At 41.7% G+C, this 16,403-nt stretch overlaps 1 long non-coding RNA gene across 2 annotated transcripts in view; it reads right to left on the reverse strand.

Moving 5' to 3' along the window:
- LOC108177154 (uncharacterized) overlaps nt 1-16,403 on the reverse strand; it is a 62,824-nt gene that overhangs the window by 12,812 nt on the left and 33,609 nt on the right. The window contains exons 3-4 of one of the 2 annotated variants that reach the window (XR_007921781.2): nt 12,939-13,015; nt 10,558-10,687 (exon numbers count right to left, since the gene is read on the reverse strand). This is a non-coding gene — a long non-coding RNA (uncharacterized lncRNA). Of the gene's footprint in view, nt 1-10,557; nt 10,688-12,938; nt 13,016-16,403 lie in introns of those variants that run through there. The other variant, XR_007921783.2, reaches the window with a different exon arrangement.

A 16,403-nucleotide genomic window follows, 5' to 3' on the forward strand; every position in this document is an offset into this window, starting at 1 on the left:
TTTTTTCAGTATAATCAAGGCAATTTATGACAAACCCATATCCAGTGTACTATTGAATAGGGAAAAGTTGGAGGCATTCCCACTGAGATTCAGAACCAGACAAGGATGACCACTCTCACCATTGTTATTCAGTATAGTCCTGGAAGTTTTAGCCAGAGCTATTAAGCAAGAAAAATAAATCAAAGGAATACAAATTGGGAAGGACAAAGTCAAAAAATCCCTATTTGCAGATGACATTATTCTGTATATTAGGGATCTAAAAGACTCTCCTAAGAGATTATTGGAACTCATAGAGGAGTTTGGTAGAGTGGCAGGATATAAAGTCAACACACAAAAATCAATAATATTTGTATACACAAACAATGCCATGGCTGAGAAAGAACTTCTAAGATCAATGCCATTCACAATACCTACAAAAAAATCAAATACCTTGGAATAAATTTAACCAAGGATGTCAAAGTTCCCCAATGAGAACTAAAACATTGAAGAAAGAAATAGAAGAAGATACCAAAAAATGAAAAAATCTTCCATGTTCATGGATTGAAAGAATTAATATCATCAAAATGTCCATACTGGGGTTTTCGCTGTGGTGTAGCAGGTAAAGCTGCTGCTTGCAGTGCCATTATCCCAAATGGGTACCAGATTGAGACCCTGACTGCTACACATCTGATCCAGCTCTCTGCTGTATCCTGGAAAAGCAGTAGAAGGCCCACGTGCTTGGGCTCCTGCACCCGCATGGGAGACTCAGAAGAAGCTCCTGGTGCAACTCTGGCAGTTGCAGCAATTTGGAGAGTGAACCAGTGGATGGAAGACCTCTCTCTCTGCCTCTGCCTCCCTGTAACTCGGCCTTTCAAATAAATAAATACATATTTTAAAAAGTCCGTACTACCAAAAGCAATTTACAGATCCTATGTAATACTAATCAAAATACCCAGGACATTCTCAGCTATAGAAAAAATGATGGTGAAATTCACATAGAAACATAGGAGATCTCAAATAGCTAAAGCAATCTTATACAACAAAAACAAAGCTGGAGGCATCACAATACCAGATTTCAAGACATACTACAGGGCAGTTATAATAAAAACAGCCTGATACTGGTACAAAAACAGATAGATAGACCAATAAAACAGAATAGAAACTCCAGAAATCAATTCGTATAGCTACAATGAACTTATCTCTGAAAATAGCTAAAATCCATCCCTAGAACAAGGACAGTCTCTTCAATAAATAGTGCTTGGAAAACTGGATCTCCACATGCAGAAGTCTAAAACAAGACCCCTACCTGACACCTTACACAAAAATCCACTAAAAAATGGATTAAAGACCTAAATCTATGACCAAATACCATCAGATTATTAAAGAACATTGAGAAAACCCTGAAAGGCATTGGCATAGGGAAAGAATTCTTGGAAAAGACTCCAGAGGCACAGGCAATCAAAGCCAAAACTGACAAGTGGTATTACATCAAATTGAGAAGCTTCTGTACTGCAAACGAAACTCTTAGCACAGTGAAGAGGCAACTGACAGAATGGGAGAAATTATTTGCAAACTATGCAACCAATAAAGGATTAATAGCAATAATAGATAAAGAAATCAAGAAACTGAATAACTCAATAAGAACAAAACAAATAACCCAGTCAAGAAATGGACAGAGGACTTAAACAGGCATTTTTTTTTGACAGGCAGAGTGGACAGTGAGAGAGAGACAGAGAGAAAGGTCTTCCTTTGCTGTTGGTTCACTCTCCAATGGCTGCCGCAGCTGGCGCGCTGCAGCCGGCGCACCACGCTGATCCGAAGGCAGGAGCCAGGTGCTTCTCCTGGTCTCCCATGGGGTGCATGGCCCAAGCACTTGGACCATCCTCCACTGCCCTCCCGGGCCACAGCAGAGAGCTGGCCTGGAAGAGGAGCAACCGGGACGGAATCTGGTACCCCAACTGGGACTAGAACTGGATGTGCTGGCGCTGCAGGCAGAGGATTAGCCTATTGAGCTGTGGTGCCGGCCATAAGCAGGCAATTTTCAAAAGAGGAAATACAAAGGGCCAACAGACACATGAAAAAATGCTCAGGATCACTAGCTGTCAGGGAAATGCAAATTGGAATATAAACTGGTACAGCCACTGTGGAAGACAATATGGAAATACCTCAGAAATCTTAATATAGACCTGCCATGTGACCCAACCATTCCAACTCTTGGGAATTTACCCAAGGGAAATGAAATCAGCATATGAAAGAGTTATCTGCACCTTCATGTTTATTGCAGCTCAATTCACAATAGCTAAGATATGGAATCAGCCCAAATGCCTGGCAACTGAAGACTAGATAAAGAAATTATGGGAGGGACTGTTGCTGTGGAGTAGTGGGTGCAGCCACTGCCTACATTGCTGGCATCCCATATGGTTGCCGGTTTGAGTCCCTGCTGCCCCACTACTGATTCAGCTCTCTGCTATGGGCTGGGAAAGCAGTAGAAGATGACTGAAGTCTTTGGTCCCCTGCACCCATGGGGGAGATCTGGAGGAAGCTCCTGGCTCCTGGCAGAGTGAACTAGCAGATGGAAGATCTCTCTCTCTCTCGGCCTCGGCCTCTCTGTAACTCTACCTTTAAAATAAATAAATAAATATTTTAAAAAGAAGTTTCTGAGGGAAAAAGTAATGCATAAAACACCAATATAGAAGATCCATTAGGAAACAAAGGATTTATACTATAAACCAATTATAGCTAAGAGCATATGAAAGATCTTCATATTCGTGGAAAGTGCACTTGATGAAAAAACTATGCAAAGATTTCAACACTTTTGAAAATAAACTTAGCTTTTAATTCTATTTTTACATGAACTTTTTGAAGTTTTCTTCTTCATAGAAAACTCCACCAAATATAGAATGCACATTCTTTGCAAGGGCATATAGAAAATTATCTAAGATAGACCATATGTTAGTCCACAAAGACAATCTCAATACATTTTAAAATATTGAAATAATAAAAAGTAGGTTTTAAAAAAGAGGTATTTACTTTTTAAAGGCAGAATTACAAACAGAGTGGGAGATGTAGATATCAAAATCTTCTATCTGTTTTACTCACCAAATGATTGCAACACCTGGGCTTGGTCAACCCAAAGCCAGGAGCCAGGAGCTTTTCTGGATCTCCCACATGAGTGGCTGGGGCCCAAGTACTTGGGCCATCTTTTGCTGCTTTCCCAAATACACTAACAGGGAGCTTGATCAGAAGTGGAACAGCTGGTAAATCAATTGACGGCCATATTGGATGGTGGCATCACAGGTGGTGGCTTAACCCGCTAAGCCACAACACTAGCCCCTCAAAGTAGCTTCTTAAACCACAATGACATGTTGTTAGAAATCAAAGATACACAAGGAAAACTGCAAAACTCATAAATACATGAAAATTAAACAAGGTACTCAAACAACAAGGGATTAAAGAAGAAATCAGAAGGGAAATTAGAATGCCTTAAAATGAGTAGGAAAAAAAACACAGCATACCAAAATTCACAAGATACAACAAAATTAGTACACATAGGGAAATTGATAGCTATAAATGCCTTCATTAAAGAACAAGCTTGGGCTGATGTTGTAATGCAGTGGGTTGAGCTGCTGCTTGTGATACCTGCATTCCACATTAGCATGCTGGTTGGAGTTCTAGCTGCTCTGATTTGGAATCAGCTTTCTGCTAATGTGCCTGAGAAGGCAGCAGATCATGGCCCAAGTACTTAGGCCCCTGACAACCATGTGGGAGACCAGGATGGAGTTCCTGGCTCCTGGCTTCAGCCTGCCCTAGACCTGGCTATTGCGGATATTTGGGGTCATGCACCAGCTGATGGAAGAACTCTTTTCAACCCTCTCTCTTATCCCCTTCTTCCTCTCTTTCTCTTCCTCTCTCTTTCTCTCTCTCTCTTTCTCTCTCTCTTTCTTTCTCTCTCTCTCTTTCTCTCTCTGTCTCTCTGTTACTCTACCTTTTGAATAAATAAATCTTTAAAAAGGAAGAAAGATTTGAAATCAATAACCTAACTCTATATCCTAAGGATCTAGAAAAAAGAAGAACAAACTAAATCCAAAGGCAACAGAGGGAAGAAAATAAAGAGTACAGCAGGGACAGGTGTTTGGCCTAGTGGTTAAGACACTGATTACTATGCCTGAATTCTACATTGGAGTGCCTGGGTTCAATCTCCCATGTCTGGCTTCTGGTTCCAACTTGCTGCTAATATGGACCCTGAGAGGCAGTGGTGATGGCTCGAGTAATTGGTTTCTTTCCCCAATATGGGAGACCTGGATTAATTTCCCAGTTCTGGCTTTAGCCCAACCAGGCCGTTGTGCATACTTGGAAAGTGAATTATTATACGGGTGTGTGTGTGCTCACTCGCTTTCTCTTGCTCTCTCCCTGCCTCTCAAATAATTTTTTTTAAAAAAAGGTTAGAGCAGAGATCACTGAAACAGACAATAGGAAAATAATAGAGAGGATCAATGAAATAAAAAGTTGGTTCCCTAAAAAGATCAAGACTCACAAACTTTTAGTTAGGCTGATTAAAACAAAATAGAAGGTACAAATGACCAAAATCATATATACCAGTGTAGGGGATGGTTTGGAGAAACTGGAACTCTTATACATAGCTGGTGGGAATGTAAAGTGGTTCAGTTGCTATACAAAATATTTTGGTAGTTCCTCAATAAGGTGAATATACACTTACCATTTTACCCAAGTATGCTACTCATCAGAAAGGCTGACTGACTAGTTCAAGATAATCAAAGTCAGTGTTTAAACTTCTGCAGCCTGATTCCAGATCTGGCTCTCTAAATTTTGTTGCTTAACACCTTCATTCTTAACCCAAGTATTAAACTGAGGGCTTTAGCAAACCAAGATAGATTAGAAGTGGTAGAAAAGAATCAGAGAGGAAGCCACCATGGTCAAGTAAGAGGTGTGATGATGAAAACCGAGGACTCAGTTGATGTCTCAGAGTATCCATCAACAAAGGATTTTGTATGCCTACAAAGGTATGCATGAACTTACTTGGTTGTGCAATTTTTCTCCAGCAGAGAAAAGTCACTTCCTAAGAGAGGAGAAATCCATTGGAATCACTGACATGTGGCTTCAGAGAGTGCGGTAGAAGGTCAGAGAATGAAGAACTTGCCAGGAGGGAATCAATGAGATAGACTGTGGTTGATGGCCATGGTTGGAAGAAACAAAGGTAGAAGAAACATGGAAAGGAAGAGAATGTCCAGATAGCTGGACACTTGGGTTTATGACTGTGTAGGAAGACCAGGGCATGGCCTTGGGAATAGGTGACTGAAGGAGAAGAGATGTGGGAAGATTAAGACTGCTGAGGCTAGCACATTGGATTGGGCAGCCCTTTACCAACAAAGGTATTCAGTAAAAACACAGGGCTTGGGTGAAACCAGCTGCCACAGTCTTGATGACAGGAGGGGCCGGGTGATCAGTACAGGGCAGAGATGAGGAGGGTAAAAAGTAGGATAGCTAGAGGACATAATGGAACAGACTTTTCTAAGATGGTGGCAGTATATTTGCATTGGAAATTAAAAATAATGCCAGCCAGCCTACTTTCAACTTCCGGCAAAAGTAAGTAAAAACTGATTGACTTGCTGCAATAACAGTAATGATAGTAATATTAGAAACAATGAAACAGTTTTTATTTTGTATCTGATACTCCACTAGAACTTTATCTGCATTATCTCATTTAACTACTTTAATTATCTGATGAGGTAATAACTCTATTATCAGCTCTAATTTACAGATAAAGAAAATGAGACTTGGTGAAATTAAGAAACTTATATCAAGTTACAAAGTGACGGAGCCCAGATGCCAACCTATTTGGCTCTAATATCCATACTTGTAATGATTCTCTATTAAACATCAGGAAAGATTCTGGGTTTGTTTTCTCAAACTTAGAAAGTGCCCAAGTTGAGTAATCCTTAACTAATCCCATAGCAGACAGCTATTCCATTATGGTTTACAATTTCAGTCCCCTAGACAAGCTAAATCCAGGTTCTTCTATAGCATCTGCATTAGCTTGGCCTACCTTGCTTTACTGGAATCTTCTTAAAGTACAAATTTAATAAACATCTTTCCAATTTATTGTCAACAGAGCAGTAAGCCATGGTGTGGTTTGTCATGCTTAGTTTCTTTCTCTAGACAAGACATCCTTCTAATCCAGGCAGTGGAGTAGTTCCAAAATTCAGAAAAAGTGCCACAGAATGAGTTTTGTAAGAAACTGATTTTTAAGAAATTGAGTTCTCTCATCCAGGTAAATGAAAGCTGAAGAGCACTATCAGGATTTTTTTTAAAGATTTATCTTATTTATTTGAAAGACAGAGTTACAGAGAGAGAGGTAGAGCCGGAGAGAGAGGTCTTCAATCCACTGGTTCACTCCACAAATGGCTGCAACGGCCAGAGCTGAGCCAATCAGAAGCCAGGAGCCAAGAGCTTCTTTTGGGTCTCCCACATGGGTGCAGGGGCTCAGTACTTGGGCCATCTTCTACTGCTTTCCCAGGCCATAACAGAGAGCTGGAGCAGAAGTGGAGCAGCTGGGACTCAAACCGTTGCCCACATGGGATGCTGGCACAGCAAGCCAGGGCTTTAACCTGCTGTGTCGCAGTGCCGGTCCCATTGCTACCAGGATTGTAAAACATGAAGGACAGGGAACCCTGCAGTGGTTTGAATGTTGGCCCTAACAAAGCTGTGTCCAAATCCCAACTCATAGCGCCTGTGAATGTGACCTTACAGTGAGCCCTCTCTGTCCAGGGTTCTACAGCTACAGATTCAATCAACTAGGGATTAAAAATATTCAGAAAAAACTGTGTGCTGAACATGTACTGACTTTTTTTCTTGTTATTCCCTAAACAATGTAGCATAGCAACTACGTCCATAGCATTTACATTGTGTTAGTTATTGCAGGTAATAACCTACAGATGGTTGCAAGCACATGGGAGAATGTGCATAGGTTAGATGCAAAGCTTGCAACATTTTACTTGAGGGACATCAGCATCTGGGGACTTTAGCATCCACAGGGCTTCTAATGCCAATCTACCACTGATACTGAGGGAGGACCGTATTTGGAATTAAGATTCTTGTAGACACAATTAAGTTAAGGATCTGGAGATGAGATCATCCTAGATTTCAAATAATGGGCCCTAGATCCAATGACAGTGTCCTTACAACAGAAAGGAGAGGGGGATTTGAGACAGACACAGGGGAGAAGGCCGCATGAAGACAGAGGCAATGATTGGAGTGGTTGTCTGCAAGCCAGGGAACGTTAAGGGTTGGAGGAAGGCATGGAAGGGAGCTAACACTGCCTACACCTTGATTTCACACTTCTGCCCTTCAAAACAGGAAGAAAAATAAATTTCTGTTGTGTGAAGCCATCCGGTTTGTGGTACAGTAGTCTCTTCTCCCCCACATAAGCATGGTTTTCTTCCTGCAGTTTGTTTTGTCAACTGTGGTCCAAATATATTAAATGAAAAATTCCAGAAATGAACAGTTCCTAAGTTTTAAATTGCGTGAAAAGATTGTGTACCATAACACTCCATCCTGCCCTGGATGTGAATCATCCCTTTGTCCAGTATACACCGTATGCTCTCCCTGCCCACTAGTCACTTTGTCACTATCTTGGTTATCAGATTGACTGTCAGGTTAGCTCAGTGCTGTACATAGGGTTTGGTACTACCTGTGGTTTCAGGCATCTACTGAGGATCTTGGAACTCATCCCCTTAGGATGGGGGGCGGTGGCACTATAATTTGTTACAACAAACCAAGACACACACATTCCATAAACTCAGAATCCTAGAACTACTTTAAGCATACGTTGCTACCTAATGCTGAGGATGAAACATATACAGGATTTGTTTTAACCAGAGCTGGTTGCTACAAACAGAACAGCTGCAAGCAATCCTTAAATTAATTCATGAGTTATTAGAGGGAGAGGGAACGGTTATGACTGTGCTTAACTTAGATTTTTGTCTTGCAAAAAATTCTATAGTTGTTGCCCAGCAGAATGTCCCTTAATGTCACTGTGTTGTCTTTGGATTTTTTAATTTGGTCAGTTCTATACAGAAATGCAAGAAGACCTTTCTTTCACGAGGCTTCTTTTGTTGGTTGGTTGGTTGGTTGGTTGGTTGGTTTTGTACTTTATTTATTTATTTGAAAGGCAAATAAATGAAATGATATATAGAGAGACTGAGAGTGACAGAAAGACAAACAGAAATCCCATCTGCTGAATCACTCCCCAAATACTCCTAACAGCCAGGGCTGGGCCAGGTTGAAGCCAGGAGCCAGGAACTAAACTGAGGTCTTCCATGTGGGTGACAGGGACTAAGTACTTGAGCTGTTATCTACTGCTTTGCATTAGTAGGAAGCTGAAACTGGAAGCAGAGCCAGGACTCAAACCAAAGCCCCCTGATTTGGGATGTAGGTATAAAAAGTAGCATGCTAACTGCAAAATCAAAGGTCCACCTCCAATTTTTAAAAAAGATTTATTTATTTATTTGAGAGTGAGAGGTAGAGTTACAGAGAGAGATCTTCCATCTGCTGGTTTACTCCCCAAATGGCTGCAACAGCTGGAGCTGGGCCAACCCCAAGCCAGGAGCTTTTTCTAGGTCTCCCATTGTGAGTGTAGGGGCCTAAGGACTTGGGCCATCTTCTACTGCTTTCTCAAGCCATAGCAAAGAGTTGGATGGGAAGTGGAGCAGCCGGGACTTAAACCAGCGCCCATATGGGATACCAAAATGGCAGGTGGTGGCTTTATCCACTACGCCACAGTGCTGCCCCCCCCCCCAATTTGTTTTTAATCAATGAAAAGGAACTTCCAGTTTCTAAAATCTAGTACATGGCCTTGTTTCACATATTAGAACAGAATCTGTTCATTAACTGTATACACTTTAATATTTCTATATCCATTTCAATTACGTATCTTCTGGAACATCTGAGTTATGTGGGGCTTAAGACTAACTTCTCAAGGTCAGGTGTTTTATATATATATATATATATAAAATATGTAATATATATATATACACAAAAAACTAAATAATCTCCTGAGTTGCAGAGACCTCACTGGGTTGATGTTAGGCAACCTGATGAAAAATAATTGCTGTTGATAGGAAACTTAAGGGAGTGTAGAAAAAATTCCCAACTCAATGTCCTGATTTACTGCATTTCAAGAGTAGAGCGGTGCCGTGGCTCAATAGGCTAATCCTCCGCCTGCGGCACAAGTACACCCGGTTCTAGTCCTGGTCGGGGCGCCAGATTCCGTCCCCGTTGACCCTCTTCCAGGCCAGCTCTCTGCTGTGGCCCAGGAGTGCAGTGGAGGATGGCCCAAGTGCTTGGGCCCTGCACCCACATGGGAGACCAAGAGAAGCACCTGGCTTCTGGCTTCGGATCAGCGCGATGCACCGGCTGCAGCGCGCCAGCTGCGGCGGCCATTGGAGGGTGAGCCAACAGCAAAGGAAGACCTTTCTCTCTTTCTCTCTCTCTCACTGTCCACTCTGCCTGTCCAAAAAAAAAAAGAGTAGAACAATAGTAAAATAAACATTTAGATACAAAAATACTATGTTGGCCAATCTTGATAACGTAGACAAGTATTAGGGAAAAGAAACTGGAGTTGTGTAACATAAGAGGCCCAACCATATCCATGACTCAGTCCCTAGATTCTGTGACTAGTTTACCTAACATGGAAGCAGAGACTCTGCAGGTGCTTGTCAGGAGTTTGAGATGGCAAGAGTATCCTGGATTACCATGTGTGCCCTGCATATAATCACAAGGATTCTCACCAGAGAAGGAGGGAGCAGGAAAGCCAGAGAAGGAAACAGAACTGTAAATAGAGGTTGGAGTGACAAGAATGCTGGCTTGGAAGAGAGAGGGGCCGTAAGTGGAGGAATGCAGGTGGCTCCCAGAAGCCAGGAAAGGCAGGGAAGATTCCTCTCTAGCGCCTCCGGGAGGAGCACAACTCAGCCAACACCTTGATTTTAGGTTCATAACAGCCAGTTTGGACTTGTGACCACCAGATCTTTAGATAATAAATTTCTGTTGTTTTTGAATCACAAAGTTCATAGTAAATTGTTCCATCAGCAATAGGAACTAACCTGCTCTAATGAGCAGTGGAAAGAGAGAAGGGCCGTCATTGCCAGAAGGACACAGCCTTCAGTCTGACACAGCATGGCTGTCTTCTGGATGGCCAGTGGTCTGCGCCAGTTCACTCTCTGGGCAGTAAACAGCAAGCTTTCCTGTCCTTGAAAACACCCTGCGTCCCTCAACCTCCCACGCCTTGAGGGATTCCTGAGCAGTGCATGAGATCCCAGGAATCTGTATCCACCTGAGCAGCCACAAGCCTGTCACTGACAGTGTTGTGAGGATTAATGAATGTTCTGGACCGCTACATGACTCATTATTGAGTAACCTTATCCTGGGTCCTGTGGCAGCTCCATGGAGCCCTCAGTCTAACTGGCAAGAAGCAAGGAGCAAACATCTCAAATTGCAACTGTTGTTCTATGGTTTATTTTAAGCTCAAAATAAGAAAAATCCCTTGAGTGAGTTTTGCCTATTCAAGGACTTTCGAAGATACTGTTGTCTCCAATCGTTGCAGCTGCAGAGCCCCAAGCCCTGACCCAGCTTCCGGTCAGATCATCAAGAAGCTTCCAGAATTTAAGATGCCAGCTCTCTTATCAGATCCTCTCTGAGAGTGAACAAGAGGGATGCTCTGTGGCCAGGAGGCAGGTTGAGTTGTAAGATCTACTTAATTTCTCTCAGAAAAAAATTACAAAATAAAATCAAACAAGTTCTGAGCTCTAGCAACAAGAAAAAACAGCCCTCAGCATAGAAATTTTTACTCTTCTACAATTGGAGGATATTCAGGAAATTTATGAACTCAAATAAACCAACACATTTGGTCCCCTCACATCATTTTTACAATGAGTGAAAGATTAGTAAATGAATGAGTGATTAATATGGCTATGACTATTATCATTAATCAATTAAAATGTGATTATGCTCTTATCTTGGATCAAGATGGCAAGTGCTTTATCCCCAAAAGATCTCTATTTTGGAAGCATATAAAACTCAGACATCATCATTAAAAATGACTGTGCACTTTAGCTAAGAATAGGAGATTCCTCTAATGTCATCCCAGGACAAAAAAAATTAAGTATATACAAAGGGGTCTCCAAAAGTTCATGAAAAAGTAGAATTAAGAGATAATGAGCATTCCCATGAGCCTTTGAAGCCTCTCATAAAAGGTATATAAGTTAACAACAAAATGAGGGGCCTGGTAATTAGAGGGAAAGAAACAGGGTTCTTCTGGGAAGTCAGCCTTATTTGGACCCACTGTTCCCTCTGCAAATGGCTCTCAACTGGGCTCCAGCCTGTCATTCAATTCTCTCCACCTTTGGTAAGCAAAGGAGCTGAGGGTTCCATGTCCTATAGATGTGGAGTGTGTTGTTCTAGGAAATCTCTTGATTAAAAAGGCAAATCTTATTCCCTTGTATTTAAGTGGTATGCATTTTGTACAGAGAAAGCCATGTGTATTAACTGTGGCCAGCCAGCCCCACTTTACAAAGACTTGGCTTCTCACAGATTTCCCACTACTCCTATGCCTCCTGCCTCCAATGGAAGGTGACACTGCTGCCACCAGGCCCTCTGTCCTTGCCTGAACTCCTGCCCACCCAGGCCTTGGAGGGCTGTGGTTACTGTGGTAACAGTAAGTAACATTCATCTCTTGATTGCATGCCTGACCTATACCATCTAGGTTTGTGTCAGTGCACTTGGTGATATTTCTATAATGATGAAATCACCTAATAATGCACTTCTCAGAATGTATCCCTACTGTTAGTGACACATGACTACCCTGCAACCCTTAAAAACAATGGCTGTGTTACCACTAGATAAAATGTAAGGTAAACCACAGGTCCAGGCTAAGTCAAATGGGCTTCAGGTTTTTTTAATGGTAAAATGGGTGTGTGAGGATAAGATTGTGTGAAAATGTTTTTGAGGCTGTAGGGAGGTATAGAAATTCAAGTTTATAGATAGATAGATAGATATAGTGAATTCATAAGAGAAATAGTCTAAAGTGGGACTTCTTGGTTTACATCCTTGCTTTGAAGGTGGGCATTTAACCTTGTAGTTAAGATGTCTGTGTCCAATATAGTGACTAGGTTTGGTTCCTGGTTCCAGCTTCTGATTCTACTTTCATGTTAATGCACACAGTGGAAGGCAGGGGTGATGGGTTCCTGACACCCACATGGGACACTGGGATTGAGTTCCTGGCTATTGGCTTTGACCTGGCTTAGCCCTGGCTGTCATGAGCACTGGGGAGTAAACTAGTAAATAGGAGTTCGTTCTTTCTGTCTCTCAAGTGGATAAAATGTAAATAAATATTTTTTTAAAAGTCCTAGCTTTGAACCATTCTATTACATGGGAGCTATTAGCCATTCATTCTGGTTGAACTATTCTAACTGTGTGAACTTGTGCAAGTTATTTAACTGCTCTGTGGCATACTAGCCTCTGCAGGACAATAATGATATATGTAGGAAATGATGGTTGTGGGCATTAAAATGTTAAAATATGTAAAGTGCGTGGACACACTGAGTGCTATATAAGCATCACCCAACAGTGGCAGTTGGCAGCAGCAGCTGTGGACAGCTAGGGAACTCAAGGAAAAGCTGAAGGCCTGCAAAGACACTGGACTGGGAGTCTGAAAGTTCTAAGTGGCAAGGATGTTTCTCCTTGTTGTATTATGTGCAGCTGCTTTTTTGATCACTCAAGAGGAAACTTGATAGCTATTTTAGACATTTATTTCAACTTAGGTATCTCTGGATAAAACTGTGAAGTAGTTTAATGGTTTCTTGATAAGCTCCTGTTCTTTTTTAAGTCCACATGTCTCTGTGGCTCCCTACCTAAGCAGTCTCAGATAGATGCTGATAAGGACTCACCTAGGCTTGCCTTCTCACTGCAGTTAACTCTGCAGATTGAATACCTGTGTATGTCTCTCCTCCCTCTCCAAAGATAGCTCTAAAGGAATCAAAGAGGAAGAAATGAATGGCAGAAGAGCTATAAAAAATACCAACAAAATTTTGGAAGGTGTAAAGTGTTTGGACAAAGGGCATGTAGTCTAGTTTTCAACTTTTTCTATTCTGCCAAGTGTCTACACTTGCAGAGGCCAATGAAAACTAGACTGAATCAGTCACAAGTTCTCAAAATTCCTGGGAATTGGAAGCACCAGATGTCCCCTTTGAAAACAAGGGGATTCATTCAAATTCTGTATAAGGAGCTGGACCCCAGATCTTTCTCCCCATAACCAGGATCAACTGCTCTCTACCAGCAGATGACAGCAGATTTGCCATGCAGGAGATGGAAGCAGAAATGTTCTGATTCGGGAGACGCGAGGCATAGCAGAGGACAGGAGCATAAGACCTCACTGCCATGAGACAGACTGCCAGTCACATGTGACACTGTCTCCACCCCAGCCCTGAGATAGTATGCTAGCCCACTGCTTTTTCTGTGGAGGGTGACTGGGCCACAGAATCCTAAGGAACTATCTTCCCATAGACTACAGTGTGAATGGTGCTCCCGGGAGCACCTGGGGGAACTAGCTATCTCAAGAGAAAAAGGAAAATACCCCCCCCCCCATCTTACTGAACCAAAGAGAAAAGGAGTTCAAAGGAAACGGGGCAGGAAGATGACTTCAGACAAACAATGATTAACATCTTCAGAAAGGGAAGAGAATATATCAGTGACACAAGTACAGCAACCTATGGGAAGGTCCAAAAGTCAGAACATGAGAGAATTCTTAGAAAATAAGAACAGAATGTTTCTGTAGCAAGTTTTCATATTCTTTTCAAACAATAGTTTTTTCTGTGTTAATTGTTGAAGGGGAAAAAAAAGATGGGGTAAGAAAACAACTATCCTTACATGACGTAGAGAGCTGTTGAATTGTTTTGTTTTTTATAAAGGAAAAATTCTTTGTAAGATGTTTCACTAAAATGTTTTATATGCACTTCAGAGACCTGTAGTCAATTATGTTGAAAATACAGCTGTTTACATTTTAAAAAAAGAATAGGATGTAGTGTTACCCATACCATGGGATATTATTTAGCCATAAGAAGAATAAGGTACCATTTATGCTGCAACACAGACGACCCTTGGAAACAGACACAAAGGAAGACATATTGTGTGAATGTGCAGAATGGGCAAATCCATAGAGATAGAATGGAGGCTAGTGTTAATCAGGGCTGTAGGGGATAGGCAGATTGGAAGGTGAGAGATAAAGGATATGGAATTTCTTTTAGGGTGACAAAAATGTTTTAAAAAATTGAGTTTCATAACTCTAAAGATATTCAAAATCATTCATTGAATAATTTAAATGGGTGAATTATAGAGGTTGATCTTTGGCAAAGCGGTTAGCATGCTGGTTGGGATACTTGCATTCCATATAAGAGTGCCTGGGTTCAAGTCCTGCCTCTGCTTCCAATTACAGCTTCCTGTTAATGCACATCATGAGAGGCAGTGGGTGGTAGCTCAAGTCCTTGAATCACTGCCACCCATATGGGAGACCCAGATTGAGTTCTGGGTTTCTGGCTTTGGCCTGGCCCAATCTTGGCTATTGCAGGAATTTTGGGAGTGAACCAGCTGATTTGAAATCTCTCTCTGTATCTCTTTCTGTTTCTCTGACTTTCAAATAAATAAAAGTAAATTAGAAAGTAAAACAAATGGGTGAATTATATGGTAATTCAAAAAAATAATAAGGTCATAGAAATGAAAAATTTCAACAGTGGGTTAAAAGATAAAAAGGAGAAAGCTAGAATAAAAAGACAAAAGATGAAAACCAAAAGAAAAGTAGAAGGTCAATTCAGAATGTTTAACCTCTGATTAATGGGAGGCCCCTGAATGAGAAAACAAAGACAATTAAGGGGAAATATTATCAAATAAGTTGTGTTAGCTGGAACTTGAGTTTGATTGTATAGAACCCCAAACCCAAATAATAGTGGCTTAAACAAATTGTTGATTTCATTTTTTTTAATTTTATTTATTTATTTATTTATTTTAATTTTTTTTGACAGGCAGAGTGGACAGTGAGAGAGAGACAGAGAGAAAGGTCTTCCTTTGCCGTTGGTTCACCCTCCAATGGCTGCCGCAGCTGGCGCGCTGCGGCCAGTGCACCGTGCCGATCCGATGGCAGGAGCCAGGTACTTCTCCTGGTCTCCCATGGGGTGCAGAGCCCAAGCACTTGGGCCATCCTCCACTGCACTCCCTGGCCACAGCAGAGAGCTGGCCTGAAAGAGGGCAACCAGGACAGAATCCGGCGCCCCGACAGGGACTAAAACCTGGTGTGCCGGCGACAAAGGCAGAGGATTAGCCTAGTGAGCCACAGCGCTGGCCTGTTGATTTCATTTTTAATGGATATGGGTAGTTAGCAGATAGAGGGCTTCTATGTTGTCAACAGGGACTCAAGTTCCTTCATTTGAATCTTTGACTTAGACATTATTAGTATTGTTCTCAACCTCACACAAAATGACCTCTACCAGAATTCAGCTTACATCTCATTGGACAGAACCACATCACATGACTCTATCTACCAACAAACATGGTTAGGAAACTTTAGCTGGGCATGTTGTCATCCTGTGTAGATATTCTGCTAGCAGGAAGGAGGAAAGGTGTACTTGGTAGGCAACAAGCAGTCTTACCTACAGAAATAAACAGTTTCCCTAGAAGAGTACCCAGATTTAAAGGGCCTACTGAGCACCTAGAACAACAAATGGAAAAAGATACATAACACGTCTTAACGTGTCAAGCACTTTTAAGACTTTTTAAAAACTCATAAGAGCTTTTAGAGAGAACACGCAGATCACTTACAAGGAATCACAATCAATAGGCATCAATTCAAAAGCAACACTAGAAGCTTTGAACAATGGAGCAATTCCTTCAAAACCTGAAGAAACTTCATCTCATCCAAAAATCCTACAGCCAGCCAAGCAATGGAAAAGGAAGATTAAAAACATTCCTGGGTGCCCCTCTTATAGTGTAGCAGATAAAGCTGCCACCTGTGACACTGGCATCCCGTATGAGCACAGGTTCAAGTGCTGCTCCATTTCCAATCGAGCTCCCTGCTAATGGCCTGGGAAAAGCAGCAGAAGATGGCCCAAGAACCTGGGCCTATGCCACCTACATGAGAGACCTGGATAAAGCTCCTGGCTTCAGCCCGACTGACACCTGGCCATCGCGGCCATCTGGGGAGTGAACCAGCAGATGGAAGACCTCTCTCTCTCTCTCTCTCTCTCTCTCCTCTCTGTAACTCTCTCCCTCTCTGTAACTCTGACATTCAGATAAATAAAGCTTTAAAAATGAAAACATTTCCAGATACTCAAGATGGTTTCATAAATTTTACATCCCATTTACCC

The sequence above is a fragment of the Oryctolagus cuniculus genome, chromosome 10, assembly GCF_964237555.1.
Source record: "Oryctolagus cuniculus chromosome 10, mOryCun1.1, whole genome shotgun sequence".
NCBI lineage: Eukaryota > Metazoa > Chordata > Mammalia > Lagomorpha > Leporidae > Oryctolagus > Oryctolagus cuniculus.